This window comes from Cynoglossus semilaevis, chromosome 17, assembly GCF_000523025.1.
Source record: "Cynoglossus semilaevis isolate Cse_v1.0 chromosome 17, Cse_v1.0, whole genome shotgun sequence".
Lineage (NCBI taxonomy): Eukaryota > Metazoa > Chordata > Actinopteri > Pleuronectiformes > Cynoglossidae > Cynoglossus > Cynoglossus semilaevis.
In genome coordinates, this window is record NC_024323.1 from 4,792,825 (window position 1) to 4,817,091 (window position 24,267).

The following is a 24,267-nucleotide window of genomic DNA, read 5'->3' on the forward strand; positions in this document are numbered from 1 at the left end:
AAGTTCTTGTTTTTCATACTTTACTCCTACATATTTTTTTTTCTCTTGGTCACGGCTGTCAGCGGTCATGCAGTGCAGGACTGATGAGTTCTCTTGCTTTCGACTGTATGGATTTGCATATTAATTAGGATTTGGTTAATTGGACATTTTAAATTGATCACGTCTCATGTTTCTCTCCGTGTGAGAGAAAAAAAAAACTGACCATGGTGATAAGGATAATGTTCACTAGTAAAAATGTAAGTAGTTCAAGTGAAGCTGAAAATGTTTATATTTCTTCAAAAACAGCAACATACTCAACCAGCTATGTCAAAAATACTGTGTGGTTACTATCAACTATCATTTATAAAAGTATTTTACAGCCGTTGTTGCTTTTATGTATTAAAGTTTTTTATAAGTCCCTTGATTCTGCAGTACTGTACTGAAACTTGCTCTATCTTTCCAATATAATACGTAAGAAAATACTTACAATATGAAAAATATGAAATAGATACAGTTTCCTGTTGTATTTGTACTGCATACTGGGTCTTATGTGAACTCACATGAGTGTGTGTGTGTGTGTGTGCGGGCATGTCTGGGCACTTAGCAGTGGCCTTGAACAGGTTACTTCCCTGTTTGTAGCCCTTTGTTATTGATGGCAGTGCAGGTAGGTGTTGTTGATCCTATCTGCGGCTCTCGTTGGTTTTTACCTTTCTTGTCACAGCACAGTGTGGAGAACGTATGGAATGAATAATCTAGCAGAAAGCTAACAGCAGGGTAATTACAGGATAATGAATGCCTGCGCAATTTGCTCACAATGTCAGGGAGAGAAAAAAAAAAAAAAAACAACCCTTGCAATATGTTTAAAATCACTGCTGCCTATCCCAGGAGTGCACTCTCTCATGCTATAGGACACAGTTACCGGGAGGCTTTATTGAGCACTGGCTTGTTTGTGTCTTAACAGATTCAGCTGGGCAGTTGTCAGTCGCAACAGCATCCTAATGCCTCACCAGGGCTCTGTGGACCGACAAAATGAAATTAGTGAATGTGATTCAGGAGGAAAGTGCACTTCAGTGTTTAGGAAGTGATAAGTGGTGCACAAAATTGTTGACAGGAGACGACACGCCTAAAAAAAACCTACAAGAAAACCATATTGACAGAGAAATTAACTTTAGTATAAATGGAACGCTGTTTCTTCAGCTCACTGATTTTATGTGGGTTTTTTTTTTTGTGTGTGTGTGTACAAATTCTTTACATTGATTTTATTACCTAGTGGTTTCCCATTGAGTACTTACCAGATTTATGGGCACTTTTTTTCTCACAGCTTCCACACAATTTGGTGGTTCAGCTTGTTGTTAATCCATTATAAGGGAAGAATGGTTTTTCTTACGTGGCGTTTGAAAATGATTATATAACTGGTCAGAATTTGAAGCACTGTGGGTAGGGCCACGTGTTTGCAGAGGGGGCCCCATTTGGAGGGATATTTGCAAATTGCATGTTTTAGCTGTTAACAGAGGGAGTTGATGTGTAGGAGCTAGATTTGTTAAAAGAGGAAATTTGTATTTTGAAATATGTCTGATCGATGAGCATGTTTCCCCACGGTTTGGCATAATAATGATAATACAGTAATAACAATGAAAGTAAGTGATAGCAGTAGTTGCAGTATTTTGTCATTTTTATTACTAGTCTTTGCATTGATTGCTTTTGATTTCATATTTTTATTTGCATGTTTTGCTTGAAGATTTTTATTAGTTATATTCTGTAGAGCAGCGGTTTTCAATAGGTTTTGGTGAATGGCGCCCCCTGGAAATGTTCTAATACCGCAGATCTCTTCTCTGATCAGAACAATAAATGTTACGTTTTTGGTTGGAGTCTGTTGCACGAAGTTTATTTACGCTCCAAATGTGAATGGATATGTAAATGTATTCACTTCCTGGATTTAGGTACGAGACGGAAACGATCAGTACAACAGAAGAGCAAAACACTAAGCACAAAGAGCGACATGGCATGACAACGAACAGTGAACCAATCAGGACTGAGAGCAAGTTCGCGAGAGGGCGCCAAGTGTCGCGAGAGAGACTAATGACAGAGACACAGGTGAGCATGATCGCACCGATTAACTTAACACACAGGCAGGAGGGAAGGGAGACAGACAGACCTCACAAATAATAATCAGCACCTATTTGAACTACTTAACTGCTATTATAGTCTCCTTATAATGTCTTAGTTTAACAGTAGTAGAGACAGTGCAGATCCTTGCAGCAGGAAAGTCGTTAATGATTTGACAGCAATTACTAAACCGCCAGTACGCAGTGTAAAGTAAGAACTGGACCACTGTGCCTTTTTCAAACTGAGGGATATTTTCTTATAATGCTTTATCGAAAAAGAGACATGGGCTTGTTCTGTGACCCGCTGTGGAAATTCTGCGGGATAATTTGCAGCAAACATATGGATCGCGCAGGAGAAAATCACTGCACTCAACCTTTGTTCCTATATGGATCCATGTAATAGAGTGAGACTGGGCCTCATTACCCTTGAGAACTGTCACCGCTACATCCACATCAAGCCACCACTGAGAAACTGAGTGTTTTTCTTTGTATTGGAGTCGTTGGAAGCGCTATTCATGTTTTCAGTCCAATTAAATTATTCCCTGTCACCGTGGGCTTTTTTCGCTTTAATTCTGATTTAATATTTTACAGCAAATCCATATCAGTTAAAATCGGGGGGTGAACTGAAAGCTGTGTTTTGTGTTTCGCAGCGTGATTTGAAGGGAAAAAAAAATCAATCAATGCAGTGAAAGAGATGTAATTGCTAAAGTTTCTGTATTTCCATGCTGTGTCTTCAGCCTGATAAAGGACCTGCAGGGGTTGAGTGGATGATTTTTATATAATGGGTCGTAGCAGGAAGGTTTTTGGCAAGCGGAAGCTATGGTTTCATATACTGTTCATACACTGTGACTCAGTAAGAAAATTGTTTTATATATATATATATATATATATATATATATATATATATTTTGCCATCTGTTGTTTTGTCTGTTTAAATGTCTTTTTTTGTGGAAAAAAAAGGTATAAAAAAGGTTTAAAGGTATCTTTAGAAACCAGACAACACAGATAAAAAGTTTTCTTTTAACAGAACATGCACTAAACGTGGTCCTGAATGGCTGTATGTGCGGGTTCAAAGTCAACACCATTATATATTTGTAGTATAAATGAAGGTTCTCAATCATAGAACCAAAAATCATTGACTAAGGCTAGTTAAACAGTACAGTTTTGCTCGACTAACGTCGGATTTCTGTTCCTATAGTGCGACGTAACTTGATTTTTACCATAAATCGGAACTTCCATACTGTACATAAATACCTATGTCACTCACCTACGCTAACACTTATGCCTGGGAGCCATTATGAAGGGTAAAAGTTCCCCAAAAAAACAACACAAACCACTTCTACCGCATATAGCACCGTGTGACGATGGATTTGTTTGCTCCGTTCGCAAACTAGTTTCTCGAGTGAACTAGTTAGCGAGTTTAAACGCTGTACGTTAGAATGATGGCTGAAGACTTTCTACATTAATTTATGGGAGATTGTGATGTAGCCGCCATAGGTCGAGGACGTCATAAACTGAGGACCCTGTTTCTATTGGTCCTTCTGGGACACATAAATAAAATCTATTTTCTTAGTTAATATGACAGTTTTACTGTCAGGTGGATAACAGAATTAGTACAAAATTCACTATCGCTTTTTTCTGCAGATCATTTTTGCACGAAAATGAAGATTAAAAATTTTGAACCTAAACATTTATTATAGAAGTTATTTAAATCCAAGTTCGCCATGGTTATTTTAACTTCTATGAAAGCCTCAGTGAGGACAGCTGCAGTGAAACACACTGTAGTTTTCACTCTTGTGCAACTGAGTGTGACAGTAGACAGTCTTATATTTCCCAGCCCGAGAAAAATGAGCTGAAAATTGATTCAACTGGACGACGGCGCAGGCAGAAAAGTATTACAGAACCTCGGGTCTGAATTTTTAATTTTTTTATTTTTTGTAGTTTTCTTAACAAATCACATTTTCAGCTGAAATTTGTCAGGACATTTATTCAAGGCCGTACTCCATTTGCAGCTTGGATGTCAGTTTCCTGTCAGGTCAGACAAACAAAGCTTTCAATAGACGTGTTTTTTGAGGATGCGTAGAGGAAATGCGTTCAGTCTCAGAAAATCATTACCTTCCAGTCTGTCACGTTGTGTGCGTCAAACTACTAATTATACAGTATATTGTATGATTTGATGTGCATGTCACATATATATATTCGGCATATGTTTACCTGGTACATCAGTCTTTGGCTCTCTAATCCTAAAGACAACTGCTAGATTCCTCTGTATTGCGTTTGTCTGCTGCGGTAATAAATGGTCCTTTGTTCGATTACTTCATCTTAGCTCGTACTCCTCCTCCTCTCACTCCTTCACTGATTGCTATACTATGTGCCGGAAAGTACTGGGACACAGTGACTGAGAGATGACCTTGTGCTGCACAATCTTTCAAAGCCATTCAGCTGGAATTGTGATGACAGTTGAGAAATGCTGTGCTACAACAGTGAGGATATTTCATTGGCTAAGACTGTCTTCATATTGACCTCCTTTAGAGAGAATGAACACGTTCTTGGACTGATCCTGCGGGAGGCGGGGGAGGCAGGAGCCCCGAGGAACTTGTGGAAACTTGTGGAAAAAGCGTGTGTGTGTGTGAGATAGAGCAACGGGATAATGATGAATAAATGTGTTTCATCTTTTATGGGGGAGAACCGTATACACTACAATGGGGCTTAAATATGACAAGGAATAGCAGGGTTGCACGTGGCGAATGGGATGGGACTTGTGATCAGAGGTCCCAGGTTCAAATCCCAGTCTGACCTGGCTGTTGTATGGAGAAAAACTCTGGGTCAGGAATTTCTTCAAGAAACCCTAAATCTTAGCAAGGTATACTAACAAGAGTTTATGAGATTTGTTACAAAAAAACAACAACAGTTGTTTCCTACCTTCTGTTCCTGTCCTGTTTTTCTCCTGATATAAATTGTTGTTTTTGTTATGATTGGAATGTTTAAGAAACTGCCACTTCTGTTTGTTTGTTCTTGCGTCGTCTGCCTCCAAACTACGAACTGCGTTTGTAAAAAACACATTACATAAACTAAAAACTTAAACAGTAAGAACTATAGGCGACATTATCCAAGTATAAGAGTCGTATAAAGTATAAAAGAACAATAGGTAAAATATATTACAGTGGCACCGCAGACTGCAGCTCCTGCATTTTAAGGGGGGGCCTCGAGCTGTGAGTTCTTCTCGTTTGGGACTCCAGGCGGTTCTACTGCAGAACCCCACCAGCAGTGTGGGTTCTTCCCTGTACTCAACTGAACACAGACTTTTGTTTGAACTCACAGCTCGCGCCCAGATTTGGCTTCGTTCCATTGTTTCCTGCCCTGTGTCAGACAGCAAAGTGTGGAATACCCTTTCTGCTCGGTCTTTTCTCCCGGCTAAAAAATAGCTTGAGGAAATGCAGAGCACTGGTCAGTGTACTTTTCACTTTTCTGTTTAGCAGGTCAACAAATTGATTTTTTTTTTTTCAACTGATATATGACTCATAAGTATTGTCAGGGTAAAAAAAAAAGCAAAGAACAACTAATAAACATAATAATAAACTGACAACATGACTAGGTTTGTCAGATATTACCTTTTTGCTGATATCCGATATGCCGATATTGTCCAAACACTTAATTTCCGGTTTTGATATCAACCACATTGCATTATCGGAGGTAGAACCCATATTGATTATTATAGATATTACATAATTATGCTAATATCCGGCCGAAATATCGATTGGCCAGTATTATCGGACATCCCTAGACATGACCGAATGACAGTAATCTTCTGGTAGCCCCCAACATAACGACTGTGAATCCTGTATCTGGGTACAATTTAACAAACACACCCCTCCTCTATAGCTGCACATGCACATAAGAGAAAAAAGAGTGAAAAACCTCGTGATTTTCTTAACAGCTACTGTATTTCAGCTTTATTTTTGACAATGTGATAATCACAAGTAATGCAGAGAAAGCTGATTATTATTCGGAACAAATGACAAAAGGTGTTATTTCTTGGATTGAGCAAAAATAATAATAAAAAAGAAAATCTTTCCCTGAGGCACTACCATTGTGTCACCCCGTCCCTCATTTACCGAGGTGTTCCTGACATCACCTATCAGTCTGCTTGGAGTGACACTCGGAGAACACACTAATTAACTCGTTTCATCCCCGAACTCCACGACTGATTTCCATATGAAACAAGGCTTTTTAAATGAGATTTGCTCATTTGCAAATGTAAAAATGCGTAAATTATATTGTAATATGGCACATGACCAGAGGTAACGAACAATTAAAGTCTTTACATTCATTACATTATATCCTATATATTGATGCTAGCTTCAAAACTTGAGCATAAAGGAATACCATCCCTTCGGCTGACTGTTCAAACTCACAGAGGTCTTTTTAAATTTGAAAATGTATATAGTACAAGAGGTCCTCGGTTTATGACATCTTCGACTTACGGCGGTTACGTCGCCTTCTCCCAAAAATGTATTAAGAAAATCTTGCTCCATCATTCGGTATATTACGCTAACGGCATTAAAACTAATTTTGTGTGGGAACTAGTTGGTGAGCAAAGTAGGAGAATTGGCTATACGCAGAAGACGGCTTTGTTTACATTTGTTTGTCATGCTCCATGCATTGGATTGTGCTGCATTTGATTTCTTTAGTTTGTGTTGTTTTTTTGTCCTTCATTATGTCTCCCAAGCGTAAGACGTTTTTATTTCCTAGTTTATGACGTTACTGTGTTAGCGTAGGGGAGTGACATAACTATTTACGTAGTTCTGACTTGCGGTAGAAATCGAGTTACATCACGCCGTTGGAACGGAACTCTTTTACATACTTAGAAGTACTAATGATTGTTATGGGTGGTCTCATCTTACATATTGTACATATTCTCATTTTTTGTACACAATTGTTCATATTAAGACAGTTTGTTCACCTGAGCAAAAATGTGTTTTTTTTTTTTGTTTGTTTTGCTTAGTCTGAATTTTAAGTATTCTATCTCAACATTTCTTTCAAAACACTACAATAAGAATGTGTTCTTTAGGACAGTTAAACCATGTTGGGAGACACAATAAGCAGATGTAAATCTCTGATCAACATGTTAATTTGTATTTTAAATGGCCTTAAATGACAGTGGACTAAAGGTAAAAGGCAAAACAAAAAGTATTTAATTAGTTTTCATTTTTTGTATTAGATTAATTCCATCAGTATTCAGTATTTGCAGTAAAACACTTAATTTCAATATACTGTTTAAGCACAGCATAACCGAAGAGAAGTTGTCAGTGTTTGTGGTGGTGGAGTACAGGAGTAGAAGTTTTTCAAAAGCTTATAAATATATATAAGACCCCAGGTTAGTTTGCATTAGTTTTATGTGTGTACTGTGGCCTTAATGTCAGATTCGGTTGACTTTTGCTGTTAAATCTTAAAATCAAACTTTGGCTCAAACCTAGAGCTATTTTCACACCAACCCTGACATTTTGAAACACATTGGTTTGGGATATCATTTTGGATGAAACTTCTTTCGTCTGCTGCCCCCAGAGGTCACCACTGCTGATCGTCTGCCTCCGTCTCACTCTATTATTTCCCTCTCTTTTCTTCACCAACCATCCTCATTTATTCATTTTTTACCATATCTATTCGTCTTCTCCTTGATGCTGTACTTTTTACAATGCCTGGCAGCACAAAAAAGATTGAGATATCCAATGTGTCCAGTCTGTCCGTATCTCTCATCAGCAGATGCTGAAAGCAGCTCAACCTTGCCTCCAGCCTCACCTCGTAACTGCTGAACTTTTTTTTAAATTTTTTTCACAATATCTCCAAAACTTTAATTAAAATCAAGATGCGCCTTTTTAAGTGATTGTGGACCTGTCATTCTCTCACTGGGTTCAATTAAATGTTTTTAGTTGTAGCCCGTAGGCCTGCAGGCCGCCCGCGTTCGCAGCATTTGTGCAAAACACGATCGGATAATGGGAGGACGGGAGTTCCATTGCCGGCACAATATTTGAATTTCTCCGCAGACAACGTGGTTCTGTTCAAAAATGTAAATCTCTACATCGCTATTTAACAGACTTAATTGTATAAGTTGAGGACAAAATATGAGCGTAAGCCAATCAGAGGAGAAAACGTTCCACCACTGCAGAAGAAGAAACGGGTCTTTTAGACGTTGATGAGTCGTCCAAATGATTTTTCTGTCAAGAATAATCAGTGTTCAAAGTCAGCCTTCATCACCCTAAATGTTGCAGTGATTAAAGTGCATCAATTTAGCAATTGAATTTTTTACCTAATTTTTAACAATAATTGATCTAATAAATCGGATTCTGTAACTTGCTCTAAAACACCACATCTGCCGTCAGACGTTGATCACAGACATTCAGTTCAGCTATCATGCACTAACGCCTCAGTGGCTAAACGTCGCGCTGAGCTCTGAGTTGTACTCTCATGCTGTTGCCTTTGAATGCCGCCTGGTGCTAAACTAACCTCTTATCTACGCTAGATTAGATGCGATTATTCCCACCTCTTATTTTCTTTTGAGTGTAGCCCTGCTTTTAAATTCCCCGTCACTTGTCACACAGGGCTACGTCATGTAACAGAATCTAAGATAGGACCAGATTAATTCAACAGGTGCCCCGCTTCACAAGTCACCGTTCCGTTCTAGCGCTGTGGCCTTTATGCATAATTCATGGGTTGCCATTCTGACTTGATCTGGTGAATTGCCTGCTGTGCACTCGATGGTTGATCTTTCAAATTTACATATGTATCAAATGTCCAGCTGTTAGGCGCAGACTGATAAGAAAATCCAAACCACTCCTGTTCTTCTGAAGACAATGGACCTCTCACAAAGGACTGCAATATCTAGGTATACAGGATCGCACATAGGGATGGGATTGACAAATAAAATTATTCCCTCTGGTTGAATTAGGAAATAAAATATAAGGCAAAAAGGTTTGTCTCCATTAACCCATTAATATAAAGTATATCTTAACATTTGGCATTTGACTATGACAAAATATAACTGCATGGATACAAAATATTTTTTGTTCCTTTTTTTCCCCCCTAATGAATCATATGACAAATACTGGCCATTTAACAATTTTAACCCTTTTCATTTATCAAATACTATCGATTAGTATAGTATACTAGTATACTACTACTATTGATACTTCCATCACTTCCATGTAGGTAGGTAAAGTGTTGACCTCAATGGCCTAAATTTCTTGAGGCTAATCTCAATCCTAATCCAGCAGCTGTAGTGGTTTTTACCCGGATGCTCCAGCTTTGCTCTTCTTTTTCAAGCTACATTTAGTCAAAAGTTAAATATTTGCCGATGAGACGCTACAGTTTCAGCCAAGAGAGTAATGATGGCAATAAATACAGAACAAACTGATGGAGTTTGGTGAAATACATTTTGAAATAGTCTGACTTTAATATGCTATTTAGAGGAGGAGAGGGAGCTGATATAAAGGAGCTGTCTTGTTGTTTAGATTATTGTTATTGCGATGTCAGGACAAATTAAATTACCCCATTAAATAAATAAGGGAATAAAAGTCTGCACTGCTGAAGTGAGAAGTCATTTGTGTTTTATTTCCTCTTGGTTATAATACAATGTTCTCATATCGCATAATTCAATCTGGATTTAATTGTCTTTAAATATATCATTAGTGTTAATGTTTGGCTCAAAGACAGTTCTTTTGTTGTTTGAGTTCTTAGTTAACAAATATCCCTTGTCCCTAATTTCTTGTTTTTAAATGAGCTGTTTTTATTTTTTCTTCTTTTATAGTTTGTATAATAATGCAGATTTTTCTGACTGCATTGTCAGCTACGCTTGCTCAGCTGATCGCGATCAGTTTCCTATTAAAGAAACCAATGATTCTTTTCTTCTTATTTTTCACTGTAATTTCATATAATGAATGAAACATTCCCTAAAAGCAGTAATACAAATAAATCAATACTAGTAGGAAAATATAATATAATAAAGAATAACAAAAGCTGTGTAAAAAACATTTCCTTCCGTCTGTCTCTCCTTGACTTCCTGCTGTTTAAACCAGTGTTTCCCAAACTTTTTTTTCTGGGGACCCGTATTTTAAAAGTCACAAAACTTCACGACCCAAGTCAATAGACATAATTCGTAAACTCCTAAGAAACATGATGCGATACGACCCAAAACAAAATATCTTGCGACCCTCAGGTGGTACCAACATTGAGAGACATTAAATACATTCCAGTGTATGACTAGTCTCCTTCTGTCTCATGTGACTTCCTTTCCTGTGTACAATTTTAGTAAAAAAAATACCACCTAATAGTTTTTTTTGTTTTTACATTATGGTGGTACTGCTTTAATAGCATAATAAAGTAAATCTGAAATGTGAAAACGGGTGAACTTTGAAGTAGAAGTTGAGAAAAGTCACGGTGAACGGCCTGGTTCTCATTTCAAACATGAACAGAATCTTCTGTAAGACAGACAATGGCTGGCTGTGGCCATTAATTTCCCATATCACTGTACCAATGTGTTGGTCTCTAATGCGATGAAATCGGTGGAGTGCAGCGCACTGTATCACTCTGGCAGCGCGCCAGACATAACATTGCAAATTGAGCTCAAACACTAACCCCTGCCACATAATCTCTTGAGAGAAATCAAACCCACCCTGTGTTTTTGCACACAGCGTCAGCTGTGTAGATAACAGCTGAGAGTTTAACTGCTGCTGCGTTCCTGGGGTGGGGTGGGGTGGGGGGGGCAGAGGAGGGGTGTGCTAAACAAAGCGGCTGAGCGAGTTAGCCTGCAGGTGTTCGGAGACCCTGCCACTCATCAACGAAGGACGCGGAATCTTTGCCCTCGGGGCTACAGTTCATCCAGCTGTGTGCATGAATTGCTGATTTGTCCAAACGTGGATAACACTGATGAGGTGTTTGTGACCTGCAGCATTGTGTGGGGAAAAAAACTCAAAACAATTACCGTAACTGCGGATCGGGCCTTTTCTGTTGGATTAGCATTTTAACTGCACTAATGAGACAAACTGGTGTAATCAAATGTAACTCTTCTTGAATATTAGGAATGTTTATGGTTGGATGTCGGAGTCTTTTTCCATGAGGTTCGCTTAAGAAACAAACCTTAATAACAGAAAAGTAAGAACTCAACTGGAATCTGTATCACTGTGGTAATACTTTAACATTTATCCGAACAGTGGACGCCGAAGAAGGGTCAAGTTAAGTTTCGTAACCGCTTAGGTTGGATTTGTTGAGTCTAATATTTTCAAAACATAACTGTGACACCATTCAAAGGCAATGATACTGAGGAAGATGTACTGATCGTTTATACCTGGGGTGCCAAACATATGGCACATGGGTCAAAATTGGTGCACTAGGGTGCTCAATTCGGCCTGCTTTATGATTTTTTGGTGAAAAAATTATATTTAATTAAATATGAATTTTTTAAAAAAAAGTTGCGCTCTTAAACAAAGGGGGGGGGAAACATGGACCTGTTTTATTCTTTATTTTCAGTGCCATTTTTATATGAAATAGATACACTGGATACTAATTGTTGCAGTGTTGGCTGTATGAAAGACCACTCAACAGTCTGTGGTCACTGTTGTCTGATTGTTCTCTTCTCGAAGCGCCAAGATTATAAAAGAGACACAGATCTACTGGCAGAAAGCAGGCAAACCAATCAAGCGATTGCTCTGTTGGTCTGGATTGCCAAACGTTGTCATTTCGCTGGTACAAAAAAAATCAAGGCGTTTCTGTGAAGATACGTAATCTTTGTGAAAGTATATCTTCGTAAATGTTCAAGCCTTAGTCAGACGAAAATATGCATTTTCATATTAGGCAGATAGAACGTTTCCATCCATCATTTTTATGTTGGCATTGGCCGCTGGACCAAGGCTTTGTTGACGTGGCAGCAGTATATGATGATTATCTCCTACAACAACCTAATGTGGTTTGAGCAACGCAGTGTTTGTGTGATAAGCCTCTCCAATTTTGCACAAATGCATGTTTTTTGAAAGTGAGCCATGACCCTTCCATTAGCACAAAGACTGAAAACCTTTTCATTTATCTGCAACCTGTTCATTTGCTAACTGTAGAAGCATTCAGCATGTGACTCATAATCTGTTTAGTCCTAGTTTACCATCGTTCCATCATTGTTCAACTCGATCCAGGCATCGTTTTCTGTATAGTTCACATTTAACATGTTTCAAATATAAAGAGACTCGTTGAAAAACTTAATTCATATATGTTCATATATGAATGTATATATATATATATATATTTATCAATTTCCATGTTTTGCATTTAGCAATTTTTTAAATGTAAAAGATATTCATATCAGATATTCACATTTGTATCTATATATTTATATTAATACCCATAGGATTTACATTTACTGTTTTTTTTATCTAATTGAGACAATGAAAAACACTTAATTAATTTTTAAAAAATATATATGTTTACATTTGTACCTATATATTTATATCAATTTCCATAGGGTTTACATAATGATACAATAGGGGATTTCTAATCTAAGAAAGACAAAAAAAAGTTTACATTTTTATGTCATATATGTTTATATATGTATGTATATATAGTACTTATGTTTCACATGGTTTTGGGAGCTTGCGTTTTTGTTTCTGCACCATGGGAATACACAAGTACCATACGTAAACAGTTATATACAGTACATAGGTGTATATAGCTCTATTGTTAAACAACATACTCTCAAAACAACCTTAACCTTTAGAACAAAAAAAGTTAATTTTTTATATTCCTAAACCCATCACACATTATTTACATATCTATTATTATAACAAATAATGTATTTTTAATGTGTCGTTTAATTACAGTTTTCCAGTTTAGATCAGTAGGACACTTTAAGGGATGATTATTTTCCTCATTTATTTCACACCCGTACAAGCACGCTAAATCTATTTACAGATAATTCATTTAACCACAGGCAACGGGCCTATTAGCATTATTATTAAATTACAACAGAACACACGACCGCCAACGCGATAGTGTTGTATAGATGTAAATAGAGCATTATTCGTTCTGAGTGAATAATTTGCCACTCAGTGATGTCTGATTACCGCGGTTAGATATGGGGGAGGGGGAGGTGACACATCTGGAACAGCGAGAGCTAGAAAGAGGACAAAGTGTGTCACAACAAATGTGTCATTCCGCTCATGATTACGCGCATTAGTGTAAGACAGTGGTGTGCAAACAAGACAAACCTTTTTAGATACATTATGTGCTGCCGAAGTTAATATTAGGGGTTGACACCTAAACTGTTGGGCTAATCAATCAACAGCTTCACAGGCTAACGTTTCAAATTTGTTATTAATGAATGTTGTTCTAAACCGAATCCTTAACATTTAATCACAGCTAGCTCTACCAAAAGCAAGCAACACGTGATATCCACGGAAAGACGGTCTGTAGAAATTGCTTGACTAAAAAGGTGATACAAAGCGGATGCAGCTTGTTACCTGATTTGCTGTGTCATCGACCATGGTTTTTTTTTTTTTTATTTGGACAAACTTTGATCAGCTAACATAAACTTGCTTAAAAATAGACACTTGCAACATGACTTTCAAAAGTAGCAACAGAAATTAACCATTAGTTTACCAAACTTAGTTAACTATTTCATAAGTGGATCCTAATGTACATTAGGCCACACGATGGCAACCTTGTCACGAACACGCATCTTGACAACAAGTAGATAAGTGGTTTGCAGGTCAATCTTTCTGTACGGAGTTTTCATCATAGATGATTAAGTTCATATGTGGTCGTAATGGATACATGGATTCTCTACTTTGTGGTATAACAGGCGGAACGTTTTTGGCATACTTTGCTGCGTACCATACAAAATGAACTGGACTGAAGGCGGGCTGCTCGGACCCTCCTATCTATCTACCTACCCACCTACCCACCTACAACGTAGGAATGAAACAGGAAGCAATATCGTCGTATCGTCCCCCTAAAAACAGGCAAACAACTGTCCAGTATATATTTTAAAATGATCAAAATGAATCCTTGTTTTAGAAATTCTGAAACACAGGTGACCAGTGCAGGGATGGGCAAAGCAGCAAAGTGAAGATTCAGAAAAAAATAAAATAAAATAAAAAACAGGATCAAGTTGGCCAAAAAACACAGAGCTCAGGGAAACAGGAAGAAGCACATGAAGATGGGGAATACACAGGAAGAGAACGCTTACCAGAGGGGTAGGAAGACAAACTGGTACGGAAGGTATGGAAGACATGGGTTGTGTACACACAAGGGGCAGAAAAAAGACAGGTGGGAGTACGTTAGGGGGAGGAGCAGGTTATCACAGAAGTGGGGCAGAGGAGGGCAAAAAGTGAAGGACCTAAAAAGATACAAGAAGTGAGGAACCGCATAAAACGGGAGAAGAAGAAATGTGAAAATTTATAGACCCTCGCACGCAAGCATGGTGTCAAATAACTCACGTGTATTAGCGCAGCTCTTAGTTAAGTCATCAGTATAGTCAATAGTGTGTACCTCCTTAGAAGACGAAAAAAAGAAAAAAATAATGATAATGCAGTTGTGTTTGGTTCCTTTGCTTGGCAAACAGTTCATTTGTATGCTGCCTCTGTCTTTCCTTTACCCCAAGGAGAGCAGAGGGCCATTTAATGGTTATTCTGGGCACACTGCTTTGAATATTACAAAGGGATACAAGAAGACTGAAGGAAAATTCAGATCAGCGCAGATGGATTAATCAATGCTTCGGTATTTCACAGGTTCAAAGAGGGAATCTCAACAGCCAACCGCACGTCGGGAAGCTGTGTTACCTCCAGAATCTCCGCAGCTGCAGTCTACATTTCAGGTATTGACATTTTTTTAGACTCCCCCTGATTGATCTGTGCAAAATGCACAGAGTTTGATTGAGGAAGAAGTCATTATAAACAAAAAAAAAACAAAGATCGGTTATCCATACAGAGCAACAGTCGGCATATGGACGTGTGTGTGTGTGTGTGTGTGTGTGTGTGTGTGTGTGTGTCTTCTTGTACCTCAGAGACCATCTACTTACTGTTAACACTTAGGTTGTGCTTAATTATGCATGTAATATGTTTTAATGTATTACAGGTCAAGCAAAAATGTCTGTTAAGTGTGAGGTTTGACTGCTCACATTGGCTCGTTAGATGCAATCTTTTAATTGCTCTAATGGGAACTCTGTCTTCGAGTACTCTCAGAAGTCAGCAGGTCTTAATGATTTATTAGAAAACTCATGCAAATTGCAGATATGGAAAAGGTAAATTATTAGATTTACAAGCATTTACATCCTCCTAATTTCCCGAACGGAACTCACTTAGATTATCTATCTATCCTAAAATTATAATTAAATACATGGTAAAGGAAAATGCTACTGTGAGTTTTAGACCGATCATTTTGGACAGACATTTTATAGTGAAGATGGACAAGAGTAGTTGAAAGGCAGACATGGCTAAAAGTTTAACTGGATTAGTTCTATTTTGATTCGTATAATACAGGTGTGTTAAACATATGCCCCGTGGCCCTAAACCTGACCGCTTGGTGTTGAATTCTGAAAATAAAAAAAAAAATTACACAAACACTTCATGTAATAGGAAATTATTTGTAAAATTATATTTAATTAAATATGAAGATTTATCTAATATATTTGTACTTCTCTAGATGAAAACAAAGGGAAAAAAAACATGGACCTACTGTTATTTATAAGTGACCAAATATAAACATACGTTTTAAAAGCAAATGAGGATTAGAAGTTTGTGTCCTTTTATTCATTGCTACAGAATAGTTTCAACATGTGGGGTTTAAAAAACACAATGATATCAAATCACTTTTTTTGTCATCTTAAATTCAATATGAATATATATTCATGTCTGAAATATTGACTTTTGTTTTTTTGTTGTTTTTTTACTGTCCTCAAAGCAGAGTTCATTGAGACTAAAGGTAAAGTCTAGATTCATATTCCCAGAACAGTGTGCTGAGTGCATGGGAGTAATTACAAAGGCGATGACATCTCCAGAAGTCACTTCTACGTCTGTGTTGTAGCCAGGGCTTAGAGATGGATTTTGGTACTCCGAACACGTCATACTGGAGCACAACAAGGCGCTGAGCCTGAATGCCTAATTTGCGGCCAGTGGGCTACTTTATCCAGCGATATAAACAAGTGCAGGCCCTATTGCATGCACTGTCACATGGACTGAGCGTGGGCTGAATTGTTAAACAGTACATGGAGTCTCCTTGTTAACCCCCCGAGCCAGATGCCTAGCATTCATTAAAAAAAAAAGGAGCTCCGAACCACGGATATCAAGATCTACATAACGAATAAATTCACAAGTTTGTAGATGTGGGCCCAGCACCACCTCGAGTTTTTTCATTATCTTTGACTCATATCGATGCAGTAACAATACTCCATGAATACAAATGACTTTGAATGAAGAACCACATTTAATTAGTCAAGATGTTCATTACTGGCGCCGGTTAAAATGAACTTCGATGCAGGCTATAACGCATTCAGTAAATGTTCCAATTACAATACCATTTTTCTTCCTTCGAAATACTCCAGGCTCATTGGACAGTCATGGTGGAAGCTGATTGAATACACCAGTAGAAACATACAAGTATCTGATTAAAAGTTTCATTGTTACAAAATACTCTTGCAAATATATACATAAAAAACATGAGAAGCAGATTATAGAGATAAATGTGGACTTAACAATTAGGTAAAACAATAAGACCACAGAAAATTAGACCCTGAATATACACACAACAACATCACTATTGACACGCATAAGCCATTTAAGTCAAGCTTCACCCTCCCTTTTTATCAGGAGTGCCTACATATGGCCCACGGGCCAAAACCGACCCACTGGGGTGTTTATTCCGGCCCGCTTGATGATTTAAAAATAACAAATTTGAAATTAAAAACTATACACTTCATGTTAAGAATATTTTTTGTAAAATTATATTTCGTTAAATATAAGCGCATAATAATAACAAATATCTAATATACCTCTTTGCATGACAACAAATGAGAAAAACATGGACACGGCCCACTTGACATCTAATTAGGTTGTATTCATTATTATGTATTTATATAAATATATATGTATATCTATACATATAGATATAGATAGATATAGATAATGACATTTTTCTTTGAGGACAGTAAAAAAACTGAACAAAAGTCCATTTTACCAATTTAGGTAAATAATAGTAAATTTAATATGACAAAAATTGATTAAATATGTTTTATATATATATATATAAAATAAATATTTTTATTTTTAAATGCCAAATGTTAAAAGTATTCCATAGCAATGTATGTTTATATTTGGTCACCTATTATCAGTTACTCTTAAATGTCTTAATATGCAAACCCAAAACTTTTCAAAAAAGTTCACAACATCTTCTGCGCTTTAATAGTTCTTCATTTCACTTCTTATTTGGGAACTTTCGTATTCACTTTCATGTGTTAGCAGTAACAGGTGCAGCCGGGCTGATAGTTATTTCGTTATAAAAAATGTAGGAGACTGACAGGACGGAGTAGATGCCGGGAGCACCAACAGCAGCAAAGTCAATAACTGGATCAGAGGAACCCTTCGCACATGTGATGCAGAGGTGGCGTTCACAGCGAGGGATTGAGGGTGGGGAGGGGGGGGGGAAGACAGCGTTCCCGGGAATGAGGAGACAGCTGGCGGTTGGCGGCATGCGGGGTTGGGAGCACTGAGGAGAAACTGTTGATGATGATAATTATTTTATCACGTATCGGTGTAGGTGTTTGTTATTATCTTTTGAAAATCTGTTGCTGACTGGCTCTAAATACACATGTAGACAACACCATTGGTCACAGTGGGGTGGGGTGGTGTGCAGTGATTGGATGGAATGGAACTAGCGTTGTAATCTAAAACAAATAACCTTGTGGACTTAGTAAGAAAAATATACTTAAATATATATTTACGCACACACATATATAAATAAATATTAGTATACAGTATTTACATATATAAATAAATATATTTGAAAGACCATTAAAATTAATATACACAGACTAATATGTGCTATATATATATATATTATATATTTAATTGTTTTTAAATGGAATAAACATTAGCCAGAGTCCTTTTCTTTTTTTTTTTCATTTTGTTGTTCTGCTTTTCCAAAAGATACAGTTAAGCCAGCTGTCATTTCTGGGTCATTTGGTCGAGTCAGTGAGGACAACGATTAAGTCTTAATTAAAGATAGCGTCCATCATATGCTGTCATTTCCTTTTTGGTGCTTCAGTTCAGTCTATTTTTGAAATGTAAATGGGAAAAATAAAAAAACGCTCTGTGGATTGCGAATTGGTTTTCAATCCAAAGACCTGGATTTGAATCCAGCTGTGGAATGATGCATCCCAAGGCGGGACACTTAACCTCTATGTTGCATATTTTTCCACAGCCACATGGTGCTCATCCCAATCCCAGATAAAAACAAAGCAGTGAATCACAAAGCAGTGTAAAAGAAACAGCCGTGGTTATACAAATTGTGATAATTGTATTGTTTTTGTGATTAAAAATCAACTACATGAAACATGAGTAGGGCAGTGATCCTGAATCCCAGCATCACTGGTGGGTGGGCTTCTGCTGATGATCTGATGCTGCATGACACTATTAAAGAATTTTATATTCCAATCCAATCAAACGTCCCCCACCAAATTTTCAAAGTTGGCATCCATTTAGGGACAGGGAAAAGAATCAGCTGCTGTCAAAATTTGGCTGAAATTTAAAAACCACATATCTTGTGGGCTACAGCACAGGACACCACTGGCTAGGAGGAGAAATGGCAGCAAGCATCAGTGATCCAAGTGTAATCCATGTACTGTGGATGCACTGAATTTTAAATATGGCTCATTAAAATAACGCCTTGGCTCACTTTGCCCTTGATAGCACTGCTTATTTGGTTGATGGGTTCCGGTGCTGCCAACCTCTGAGCTGTGAGAATTCTGTCTTACTTTCTGTCAAAAATAATTGCAAATGAACACAGAGGATATTAGTCAAGTAAAAAACAAATATATTCCTGGCGCTGACATAAGGACGTGAGTTTGTTTGTTTTCAGCTAGTCACATTTGACTCTAAGGTTAAAGTCGGCACTGATTGGTTTAAAAAATGTTGTCATGTTGAGTTTATCAGAAGGTAGAGCCTGTAAATGTGATGATAAATATATTGTTGGGAGTATGTGTACATATACATATATCCATAGATAGATATACATTTATACATAGATAGATAGGTAGATAGATATATTTATCTATATATACATATATACACAAACGTATACATGAATATATACACGTAAATATATGTATGCATGTGTATTTGTATGTAAGTAGGCATAGTTATTTATATATGTGAGAGAGATGTAAGAGAGAGAGAGAGTCAGGAAATGTATTTGCAATAAATATATTTAATTTATTTATATAATATATTAATCTGTATATAGATAGATAGATATATTTATATGTATATATACATGCATATATACACATACATATACATAAATATATACATATAAATATATATAGAGAGTAATTTAGAAAATGTATTTGAAATAAATATATTAAATATATTTATATAATATATTTAAATTATTATTATTCATTATTATAGCATTTGTTTTAAAGGCAATTATATTCATAATTTAGCTTAACCTGGAAGCTCCACCTTTTAAAACACTTTTTATATTTTTAATATATTTTTCCCTGTGTTAATAGTGTACCCTGTATTTATTTAATTCTTAATGTCATCATTAAAGAAACCACATTGGTTTCAAAGGTGTTTCTCCCACACCCGTGATATAACACTTTAAGAGCGACATTAACTTTGCTTTAGCTTAAGTGTAAATTTGCCTTTAAGATATTGCGAAAATAGTCAACTAATACTGCGGTTAAGCTACAACCATGGAGGTGTTGATTATACCCTCCGGGCTGTTGCTAATCAACAGGAGGCGCCGTTATGTGAAAGTTCACATCTTTAAACAGAATAAAATGTAGGGACCATCACTTACCCTGGCGTCCTGCTGTCCATAAAGAGCAAGTAATTCATTACTGTCACCGTGACCCGAGGTGGCTCAGATTGTTAATGTAAAGATGCACACGGTGCAAACGCCCTCCGGTGACGGCATCTACATCCAAGAGTTAAATGTTTCAACATTGTTTTACGACATTTCATTATATGTTTTGATAATTTTGTGGATTCACACACGTGGCATTTCGGTGAAAGGCGCTTGTGTACGTGTTGTAGATCAAGATGTCGGGGCGTGATCCTGGGGCAACTATTCTCTCGCATCTACATGATGTCGGGCTCCGTCTGACAGCCGTGTAAAATAACCGTTTACATTATAGCCTGACAACGCTGTACTGACATCTCCATTTCCCATGTGACCCTGTGAAATAACCCTGTCAAAAATATATTACAATCCACACTTATGACATTCTGCTCTCTTCAGTCACACAAGGTCAGCGCAGTCGACGACGCGGACTGTTGCAATTTTAATGACATCAGCAGTCGTTGCGGGTAAAAACGTATTTTTCGAAGAAAAAAAAAAAAAAAAGAGGAAGCCATGTCAGCTAAATCTGCTTCCTCTTCGGACCGTGTGAGTGTGCGTGTCTTAGAAGACAAAAAAATAAAGATGAAAAGGAGGAAAAACAGCATCGGAGCTTTCAGTCAGCGTGTATTAGATTTATCACTTGCTTGTCCCTACACCTTGTTGATGCCTGCGGTGTCTGACTACATCGGTATAGGAGCGAGGCCTAAGCTGTGACTATGACATCTTTCTTGGTGCATTATCTTCGCACTCAATCTCCTTGGGAGTGATGGAGTGCACGGAGAAAGTGCTTCCGCCGATTACGTCCAAACATGTAACCAGACATTGCTTTTAGGGGTCGGCTGTTAACAGGGTTGACAATGCTCTTTTATAGCCTTCCAATTGAATATTCCCCCCAGCTTCCCCGCTGCAGAGGCCGTGTCAGTACAGCAGAGAGCTCCATTATTTTTTTAACAGAGTTGGCTGGACTTTTCTATATTCTATATTTTACCAGCACTTAATGGCTGTCACTGGTTTCTAACTTTAGTGAATACACTTCCACCGAAAGATTTCTATCTACGACAGTGACGGTGTTTTCTTCTCCGCGCCTAAACTTTCAAGTCGTTCAGGTTGACAGAAGTGTGAAGTAAAAACACGTTGAGCTTCAATTATTCGTTTGATACTTTTGGCTGTGGCTAGCGACATCTTAACTTCGTACAAAGGCTAAAAGTTAAGAGGGAAGGGTTGAATTTGCTTGAGGTGTGAAGTCAAACACATTTGAATCGACATAACCGGTGATGGATTTAGCGAAGGCAACACTGCTATTTATCCACCTTTGATTGGCAGGTTAGCTTATCTGGCCTAACAATATGCAGTGTTGGCAGCCAGTAAATTAGAACATGTGAATATATACATAAATGCAGTGCCTTAAATTTTGATATTTACATATTTTTCTTGGTGTAGGTCTTTAATGAAGGATGAATTCACCCTGTGTCTTTATACCTCTTAATGCAGGAGGTCCTCGGTTTACAACGTCCTTGACTTATGGCGCTTTTTGGTTACGTCGCAATCTCCCATGAATTTAAGAAAGGCTTGTTCCATCATTCTGACACGCGGCTTTGTTAACATTTGCATGTTGTATGCGAAACATTGGATTATGCTACATTTGCTTTCTGTCACCTTTCTGTTTCACCTCTTCATCCAAGAGGCTTCTTCAAATCTAACTACTGAAAAATATTCTGTAGAAGACAGATGGGGACAAATTAGGAATCTGTAGGTTTTGGTTTGATAGTAGCTTAAAGCACAGTCAATGTTAGCATTGGAAAAAAAAGAGAAAAAAAAAAAAACAACAGGAATGAGGATCTACTGTCAAAAATAAAGTAATGTGACATGTCAAGACCCAAACAACGGGAATGAGGATCTACTGTCAAAAATGTCAAAAGTAATGTGACATGTCAAGACCCAAAATGCAGATATTGATTTGCTTTGTTTTCTTCGTTCTGTTGCAAAGACTTAAACGAAAATAAAACCTTTGAATGCTCACAAATTAAATTCACGGAAATGCACGGCAATATAATTATAAGACACTCGCTGCATAAATAATAAATCCGGAACACTCAAGCCTATTGTACAAGTGTTTTTTTGTGATTAGAGGAATATTTTTTAGCATATACTAAATCACCCAGATCAAGTGCCTGTGTCGCTGATATCATCTTAATTGCTGATGTGGAGATAGCACTTAACACCTCGCAAGGAAAAACACTGATAAATTAGAGCACATCTTAATAGTCCCGCACCATAGTACATTTAACAAAAACATTCATATAGTAAATTGTAATAAATTTCATTGCTAAGGTCAAAGCAATGCGACCTGGGAATATGCAGTGAGGCTTAGACTCTGTTGTTACAGATCATGTGGGTTAATAAAGCAGGCAGTTTGAATCTTCACTTGGTATTTGAAAGTTAGTTACTAAAATATACAGGTCCTCGGTTTACGACGTTCTCGACCTACGGCGTTTCATAGTAACGTAGAAAATATCTTTCCATCATTCTGACGTACGACTTTAAAACAAATTTCGCACGGCAAGTAATCACAGACGGAGCAGACCAAAACGTCGCCATGCAGCGTTGTATGCAGAAGATGGCTTTGTTGTGCTACATTTCGCTTTTGTTTCTTTTGTGTTGTTTTTTGCCCTTCATCATCAGAAAAACTCTGACCATCCAACAAATATAATATGTGACCGCCTGGCATATGAGATGATTCAAACATCCTTACTCTTTGCTTTTCCTGCAAAGAGAGCCCAATAACAAGGTGTTGTAATTGTTAGTATAGACTCACTGCTTTTTATTAAGTCAACTTTATTAACTCCGTGACAGTGCTTCCCCTCAGCTAAGTCATATTCTCAAACACAACAACAGAGCAGAGACTGCGGCTGAAGGAGCGTCGTCTTGGTTCTTGAGAGGAATGTCGTTTAGTGCTTTTGTTCTCCTTTTAATGGGAAGCCAGTGTAATTACACATATTAATTGGTTCTCTGTAATGGAATAAATAAAAGTGACAGGATAATTAAAATATGCGTTCTCCGTTCCCCGTTAGACAATAAAGTGTATGATTAATTACAACTTTTATTGGCTCTCCTTCTAGTCTGTAAATCAGAAATAATAATTTGATTGCGTCAAAGAATTAAAGGTAGTAATGTTGCTGTTTGTAATGGAGTGAAACATCCACATATGAGGGAGACAAAGCGTGATTGCTGATTTATTACATATATTTGATACAGCTACTGAGCTGTTTAATAACTCTTTAATTGTATTTCCGACAACAGTCGTTACAATCATAACATATTTAACTATAAATAACAATAAATCCGTGTTTTTTCAGGCAAACAAACTCAAGTATATACAATATTATTATTATTATTTGCTCATATTGAATTTGAGCCATATTGAATTTTACAAAAAGTATCCTAAACATGAAGTGTTTGCATATTTTGATTATTTTTAAAATTCATCAAGCGGACCCGAAGTGTTTGCATTTTTTAATTATTTTTAAAATTCATCAAGCAGACCGGATTGAACACCCTGGTGGGCCGGTTTTGGCCCCCAGGCCCTATGTTTGACACCGTTGCTCTAAAGTAACGCAGATGCCTCTTTTGCAATGACAGGGTGAAGCACAATTTGCAGTCAGAGAGAACTAGAAGCGTTGTCGCCCAAAATATAGTGCTGAAATCAAACGAGAGGCGCTGTCAAGTCTGATTTTTATTACAAGATATAATGTTGGAAAAGAACATTTGTCATTTTAATTTACTTCTATTTTTTACTGTGGGGAATCTTTTTAACAAATGTCATGTCATGTCAGATGAAGTGCACTAACATCATTCACTTGTTGCTACAACGAAATTCAACATAATTAAAAACAAAATGTTCACAATTCTCTGCCGTTCTGTCGCTGTTGCGCCTGAAAAATAACCCCTGCATGACTTTGACAACTGACTGTTACAGACTTAAGACCTAATTTCTTCATTGACATTGGAAAATTACGTCTAATGCAATATCCACTACACAAAGCATTGTTTCCCAAAGACTGGGTATAGAGACCCTCGAGATTTT

At 37.3% G+C, this 24,267-nt stretch overlaps 1 protein-coding gene across 2 annotated transcripts in view; it reads left to right on the forward strand.

Moving 5' to 3' along the window:
- kdm8 (lysine (K)-specific demethylase 8) overlaps positions 1-24,267 on the forward strand; it is a 123,315-nt gene that overhangs the window by 8,188 nt on the left and 90,860 nt on the right. The window contains exons 4-5 of one of the 2 annotated variants that reach the window (XM_017040805.2): positions 1,920-2,073; positions 14,852-14,937. The gene's annotated coding sequence lies outside the window, so the exon portion shown is untranslated. The remainder of the gene's footprint in view (positions 1-1,919; positions 2,074-14,851; positions 14,938-24,267) is intronic. The other variant, XM_017040809.2, reaches the window with a different exon arrangement.